A 7,914-nucleotide genomic window follows, 5' to 3' on the forward strand; every position below is an offset into this window, starting at 1 on the left:
TACGTTTTCATGGCGGTTCAGGCGTTAGACTTGGAATCTAAATTTGCTTTGATTGGAGACTTTTTTTAACTGAAGGAACAGTCCTCAAAACTATTCAATGAGTTCCCAGGCAGGTACAATGTTAAAAAGTAGGCTTAAACTGTCCAAATAACGAGAGTAAACAATTTCAGTTTCCAAAATGTGCGTCAGGACTACCTGGTGTCTGAGGAAATCGGCAGCTAAGGTAGTTCTGTAATTATAACAAATGTAAGTAACAAACGGTCAAATATAGTGAGCGATGGTGGTATCGTGGTGAGCATAGCTGCCTTCCAAGCAGTTGACCCGGGTTCGATTCCCGGCCATCGCACTGGTGATGTAGTTGCGAGCGACTTTATTTTGTGTTTCAAGGCATGTGCACAAAATCTAATTCGAACGCAGCAATCGCCCATCAATACGCCTCCCGTTTTAATTTTATTTATTTCGGACGGAGAATTCGGTTTCAATTTCTTTATCCTGAAAACAATATTGAAATAGAAGAATAATTGAATCAATGAATTCTCAGTGAAACATAAGGACACCAAATAAAAATGGAGGAACACATGTCAGCTCACACACTGTTCACTGCACAATCCTGGTGCTTGATGAAGTTAACATGAACATTGTTGAGGTGATTACATCATTTTGAGAGATAAGCAGCTGTGCTGGCCGAGTGGTTAAGGCGTTGGACTCAAAACCATCGTTTCCTCGCGAAGGTTCAAACTCTGCGCAATGAGCGAGATTGGAAATGTTTAATTGGCTTCTCCAGGGCAGCCCGTGATATTGAATTGTAATTTACTGTGGGCTCTTTCTACCAAAACCGGGAACAGTGCTGGCATCGACAATATGGGCCGAATGGCTTCTGTGCTGTAACTTCCATGAGAAAAATCATGACTTGAGAAGAAAGAAAAAGAGCAGCACAAGGAGAAAACAATGTCTTATTTCAGAGAAAGATTCTTGTGTAATGACACACAGGACATAAGAAATACACTTCATCAGAATACATTGAATGAATGAGAATTTCAAAATGCTGCTTAGATGATAAAATATCGTGTTCATTCAAAACATGCTGCAAACTGGTCATCACTGGGCGTTCGTTATTCCTGCTTAAAACAGTTTGGCAATGGAACGAACATGTGGAATATAAGGAAGATTGACCATATTGGAACGTTAGTAAAAGAGAATTATAGACAATCATAAGACATCAGGAAATGTCATGTCAGAATTAATTTCAAAACGTCTATGGATTAAGTGGTCACTCAGCCTTGGACTCCAAACACAAGCGATAAAGTCATGGAATATATTCAGATGTTAGAGAATTCTGCAACCAAATCGATGTTGCTTTAAAATCGCCCAATAATTTCTCGCAGATCGAACCGAGCAGGGCAGATCATTGAGAAAGCAATTGTTGCCATGTTTACGCATAAGATATATTTCTGGTACAAACTTATATCCGAGAGTATGTGGAAAATGTGTGTGAGAGTCAGAACTGGGTCCGAAATGAAACCAGTGGTGGCGGCACAGAACAGCTTAAAGGAAGAGAGAGGACGGAGCAGAGACAAGCTGTTGTCAGCTTCCGGATCCTCCAGCAGTGTTTTTCTCTCTCCTCACAAACTCTCCCACTGCAGTTAAAATTAGACAATCTAGATTCTCAGACTGACTTATTTCTGTTACTGAAATTCGAACGTTTCCTGTCGTGAAAACTCCATCTGAATTCAAGGCAGCAATTCCCATTTCAACCCGTTTCTTTGCTGCATTGATCGCGCTCTGTCAGTTGAGCGCTGACTTAGTCTTCGTTTGTCGACTGAAACCTTAAAATCGACCAAAACCTTCCCTTAAATTCTCTCTTCAGGTCTGAGCAGCGCGATCCAATGACAGGAGAATCTTGTGATTTGACACAAGAAGGACTGGGAAATCAGGCGCTGAGAGCGGACATACAAACACAGTAACATTAGTCTAACCCAGCCGTCCCTTTAGCACACTCTCGCTGACATCTCTGCACATTGACATTTCAAACTGTGTCTCAGATTGACAGCTCCGAGGACAGGCTTTCCTCTCCTCTTGCTCTGTGCTGTGGATTCGGGGAGAATAATTGGAGTTTCCCAGCTCAGTAACTATTAAAGCCTCTGAGGCCGGCGATGCTTCCAGTGTCTGTTCCCCACATTCGGGGGGCTGCAACCAATCAGAGATGTGCCTGGATTAACCCAGAACTGGTTGAAATTATGATCTTGTTCACATGCTGAATTCTATTTGATGAAATGAAGATACAGATGGTGTGCACTCAGTCATTAACCAACAAGATCCCCCCTCCATATACAGTTAACAAGTGGGGGTGGAGGGATAGACATGGATAGAGTGAGTTCGGGCGATGATACACAGATGGCCAGACAATTTCTCAGTGGCTGAAATCCTTGCAAATTCCGGCTTTATCCAGAAAGATTCTCTTGCAGATTCAGAAGCTGCAGTTTTGCTTCATAAATGGAAGCCATGATGTGGAAATGCCGGCTTTGGACTGAACAAAGAACAAAGAACAAAGAACAGTACAGCACAGGAAACAGGCCCTTCGGCCCTCCAAGCCTGTGCCGCTCCTTGGTCCAACTAGACCAATCGTTTGTATCCCTCCATTCCCAGGCTGCTCATGTGACTATCCAGGTAAGTCTTAAACGATGTCAGCGTGCCTGCCTCCACCACCCTACTTGGCAGCGCATTCCAGGCCCCCACCACCCTCTGTGTAAAAAACGTCCCTCTGATGTCTGAGTTATACTTCGCCCCTCTCAGCTTGAGCCCGTGACCCCTCGTGATCGTCACCTCCGACCTGGGAAAAAGCTTCCCACTGTTCACCCTATCTATACCCTTCATAATCTTGTATACCTCTATTAGATCTCCCCTCATTCTCCGTCTTTCCAAGGAGAACAGCCCCAGTCTACCCAATCTCTCCTCATAGCTAAGACCCTCCATACCAGGCAACATCCTGGTAAACCTTCTCTGCACTCTCTCCAACGCCTCCACGTCCTTCTGGTAGTGCGGCGACCAGAACTGGACGCAGTACTCCAAATGCGGCCTAACCAGCGTTCTATACAGCTGCATCATCAGACTCCAGCTTTTATACTCTATACCCCGTCCTATAAAGGCAAGCATACCATATGCCTTCTTCACCACCTTCTCCACCTGCGTTGCCACCTTCAAGGATTTGTGGACTTGCACACCTAGGTCCCTCTTTGTTTCTATACTCCTGATGACTCTGCCATTTATTGTATAACTCCTCCCTACATTATTTCTTCCAAAATGCATCACTTCGCATTTATCCGGATTAAATTCCATCTGCCACCTCTCCGCCCAATTTTCCAGCCTATCTATATCCTGCTGTATTGCCCGACAATGCTCTTCGCTATCCGCAATTCCAGCCATCTTTGTGTCATCCGCAAACTTGCTGATTACACCAGTTACACCTTCTTCCAAATCATTTATATATATCACAAATAGCAGAGGTCCCAGTACAGAGCCCTGCGGAACACCACTGGTCACAGACCTCCAGCCGGAAAAAGACCCTTCGACCACTACCCTCTGTCTCCTATGGCCAAGCCAGTTCTCCACCCATCGAGCCACTTCTCCTTGTATCCCATGAGCCTTAACCTTCTTAACCAACCTGCCATGTGGGACTTTGTCAAATGCCTTACTGACTGGGGTAAACACAGTAAGAAGTAAGCCACCAAAGAAATCTGTTGGACTTTAACCTGGTGTTGTGAGACTGCTTACTTCTCAATGGGCAAAAATACAGTTTAGTTAAAGTAAAATCACAAATGGAAGGGTTGAGTGTGGTGGAAATAACCTTTTGAGGTGTGTCTATTTCAATGCCAGGCGTATTGTGGGGAAGGCATATGAGCTGAAGGCGTGGATAGACACATGGAAATATGACATTATAGCCATTCGTGAAACTTGGCTACAGGAGGGGCAGGACTGGAAGCTGAATGTTCCGTGGTTCCAACGTTTCAGGCGGGATAGAGGCAGAGGGATAAAAGGTGGGGGGATGGCATTGTTGGTCAGGGAAAATGTTACAGCGGTACTCAGGCAGGATAAATTAGGGAGCTTGTCTTCAGAGGCCCTATGGGTGGAGCTGAGAAACAGGAAAGGTATGACCACATTAATGTGGTTCTATTATAGACCACACAATAGTCAGCGAGAATTGGAGGAGCAAATCAGCAGAGAGATCGCTGACAACTGCAAGAAACACAAAGTTGTGATAGTAGGGGATTTTAATTTTCCACATATACATTGGGACTCGCATACTGTTAAAGGTTTAAACGTGGTAGAATTTGTAAAATGTGTTCAGGAGTATTTTCTGCATCATTATATAGAGGTGCCAACTCGAAAGGATGCGATATTGGATCTCCGTTTGGGAAATGAGTTAGGGCAGGTGATGGATGTGAGTGTGAGGGAACACTTTGGATCCAGTGATCATAATGCCATTAGTTTCAACCTGATCATGGATAAGGATAGATCTGGTCTTCGGGTTGAAGCTGTGAACTGGAAAAATATCAAATTTAATGAAATGAGAAGGGATCTGGGAAGTGTGGATTGGCACAGGCTGTTCTCTGGTAAGGATGTAAATGGAAAGTGGGAGGCCTTCAAAGGAGAAATTTTGAGAGTGCAGAGTTTGTATGTTCCTGTCAGGATGAAAGGCAAAGTAAATAGGAATAAGGAACCTTGGTTCTCGAGGGAGATTGTAACACTGATTAAGAGGAAGAGAGAGTTGTATGAAATGTGCAGGCAGCAAGGAGCAGATCAGATGCTCGAGGAGTATAAAAAGTGCAAGAAACTACTTAACAGGGAAATCAGGAGGGCTAAAAGCAGACATGAGGTTGCTTTGGCAGACAGAGTGAAGGAAAATCCAAAGAGCTTTTGTAGGTATGTTAGGAGCAAAACGATAGTGAGGGATAAAATTGGTCCTCTTGAAGACCAGAGTGGTAGACTGTGTATGGAACCACAAGAGATGGGGGATATACTAAATGGTTTTTTTGCATCCGTATTTACTGAGGAGACGGGCATGGAGTCTACGGAAATAGGACAAACAGGTAGGGAGGTCATGGAATCTTTACAGATTAAAGGGGAGGAGGTGCTTGCTGTCTTGAGGCAAATCTGAGTGGATAAATCCCCAGGACCGGACAGGGTACTCCCACGGACCTTGAGGGAAGTTCGTGTTGAACTTGCAGGGACACTGGCACACATATTTAAAATGTCAGTATTCACGCGGGAGGTGCCGGATTATTGGAGGGTGGCTCATGTTGTTCCGTTGTTTAAAAAAGCTTCCAAAAGAAATCCGGGAAATTATAGGCCAGTAAGTTTGACGTCGGTGGTGGGCAAGTTATTGGAAGGAGTGACAAGGGATAGGATCTACAAATATTTGGATAGACAGGGACTTATGAGGGAGAGTCAACATGGCTTTGTGCGTGGTAGGTCATGTTTGACCAATCTATTAGAGTTTTTCGAGGAGGTTACCAGGAAAGTGGATGAAGGGAAGGCGGTGGATGTTGTCGACCTGGATTTCAGCAAGGTCTTTGATAAGGTCCCGCATGGGAGGTTAGTTAGGAAGGTTCAGTCGCTGGGTATACATGGGGAGGTAGTAAATTGGATTAGACACTGGCTCAATGGAAGAGCCAGAGAGTAGTTGTGGAGGATTGCTTCTCTAAGTGGAGGCCTGTGACTAGTGGTGTGCCGCAGGGATTGGTGTTGAGTCCATTGTTGTTTGTCATCTATATCAATGATCTGGATGATAATGTGGTAAATTGGATCAGCAAATATGCTGATGATACAAAGATTGGAGGTGTAGTGGACAGTGAGGAAGGTTTTCAAAGCTTGCAGAGGGATTTGGATCAACTAGAAAAATGGCAAATTGAATTTAGCGCAGACAAGTGTGAGATATTGCACTTTGGAAGGACAAACCAAAGGAGAACGTACAGGGTAAATGGTAGGACTCTGAAGAGTGCAGTTGAACAGAGGGATCTGGGAATACAGGTACAGAATTCCCTAAAAGTGACGTCACAGGTGGAGAGGGTCGTAAAAAGTGCCTTCGGTACATTGGCCTCTATAAATCGGAGTATCGAGAATAAAAGTTGGAGTGTTATGGTAAGGTTATATAAGGCATTGGTGAGGCCGAATTTAGAGTATTGTGTACAGTTTTGGTCAGCTAGTTACAGGAAGGATGTAAATAAGGTTGAAAGAGTGGAGAGAAGGTTCCCAAGGATGTTGCCGGGACTTGAGAAGCTGAGTTACAGAGAGAGATTGAATAGGTTGGGACTTTATTCCCTGGAGCGTAGAAGAATGAGGGGAGATTTGATGGAGGTGTATAAGATTTTAATGGGTATAGATAGAGTGAATGCAAGCAGGCTTTTTCCACTGAGGCAAGGGAAGAAAAAAACCAGAGGGCATGGGCTATGGGTGAAAGGAGAGAAGTTTAAAGGGAATATTAGCGGGGGCCTCTTCACGCAGAGAGTGGTGGGAGTGTGGAATGAGATGCCGGATAAAGTGGTAAATCTGCACTTTTAACATTTAAGAAAAGCTTGGACGGGTTCATGGATGAGAGGGGTATGGAGGGATATGGTCCAAGTGCAGGTCAGTGGGACCAGGCAAAAAATGGTTTGCACAGACAAGAAGGGCCAAAAGGCATGTTTCTGAGCTGTAATTTTCTATGGTTCTACGGAAGCATTGAGTATAAAAAATAGGAAGTTATGCTCAATCTTTATAAAGCTCTGCTGAACTGCGGCTGTTTTAGGATTGCACCCAGACCCGGTAACCACACTTTAGAAAGTGTGTGAGGGTCCTTAGGAGGGCGAAGAGGCGATTTACTGCTTTGGATCCTGCGATGATGGATTTTAGCGAGAAGGTTTGGCTGGATAATTCGGACTTTCTCTCTTTGCAGCTAACGGGATTGAGTGGTGATGTAAGAGACGTGTAAACAGTATAACACATTGAACTAAGGTACACAGGGGGAGGTTTCTGCATTAGCTGTGAGCAGAAGGATTCAGGGACAGGCATTGAAGATTTAACACAGGATGTCGAGGAGGCATCGGATCCCAACAACGCGGAAGGAGGCCATTCAGCCCAGAAATTCTGCACCGACTCCCCGACAGATAATCCCTCCCTGTAACCACACGTAATTACACTGCTAATCCCCCTGACAATAAGGGTCAATTCAACCTGGCCAATCCACCTAATCTGCACATCGTTGGATATGCCAGTAAACCGGAACACCTGAAGGAAATCCACGCACACGAGGAGAACGTGCAAACTCCACACAGTTTCCTGCCGGTTAGAAACGCTGGGGATTCCCCTTCAATGTGTGCCATCTGGGAATCAGCGAAGCATCCAAAAATAGAACTGACAATAAATATAACCACGGTAGGTATTCACATGGTACTGACGTTGTGTACAGCGTTGCATCTATTGACCACGTGGCCTAATGGATAAGGCGTCTGACTTCGGTAATCGTAGTGATGATGGTATCAGAAGATTGCAGGTTCGAGTCCTGTCGCGGTCGTTTTATGCAGAAATCTGGTCAAAGTTCCGGAAAAACGAGATATTCTTCTTCAGCTGAAAACTCTGCATTTTCTTGCACATATTGCAGGGCGCTTTCTCAGAATGTACTTCCTTGTTGTTTTGTTCATTCAATTTTCTAATCTCATTATTTTATTCTCCTCCCAAGAAATCAATCTTATCTTTGAGATCTTCAGAAATTGTTGATGCTCCCGAATGGAGCAACAGGCTTTGCAGCAAATGGTTTAATCGAATTATGTGGAGGGAATTCTCATCTCCTCAGGAAGGGGTTTAACAATGAGCTGAATGAACTGTTTCTGTTTACAGGGATGGTAATCCAGAGGCGTGCATTAATCATTGTGAACATGG

The 7,914-nt window shown here is 44.5% G+C and overlaps 2 non-coding genes across 2 annotated transcripts; both read left to right on the forward strand.

Annotated features, from left to right (window-relative positions):
- Positions 1-274: 274 nt before the first annotated feature.
- On the forward strand, positions 275-346 carry trnag-ucc (transfer RNA glycine (anticodon UCC)). The gene has a single exon. It is a non-coding gene; the product is annotated as a tRNA-Gly (tRNA).
- Positions 347-7,457: 7,111 nt separating this feature from the next.
- trnar-ucg (transfer RNA arginine (anticodon UCG)) lies at positions 7,458-7,549 on the forward strand. The gene is given in 2 exon segments: positions 7,458-7,494; positions 7,514-7,549. It is a non-coding gene; the product is annotated as a tRNA-Arg (tRNA).
- Positions 7,550-7,914: the final 365 nt, after the last annotated feature.

Source organism: Mustelus asterias, unplaced genomic scaffold (genome assembly GCF_964213995.1).
Source record: "Mustelus asterias unplaced genomic scaffold, sMusAst1.hap1.1 HAP1_SCAFFOLD_124, whole genome shotgun sequence".
NCBI classification, from domain to species: Eukaryota; Metazoa; Chordata; class Chondrichthyes; order Carcharhiniformes; family Triakidae; genus Mustelus; species Mustelus asterias.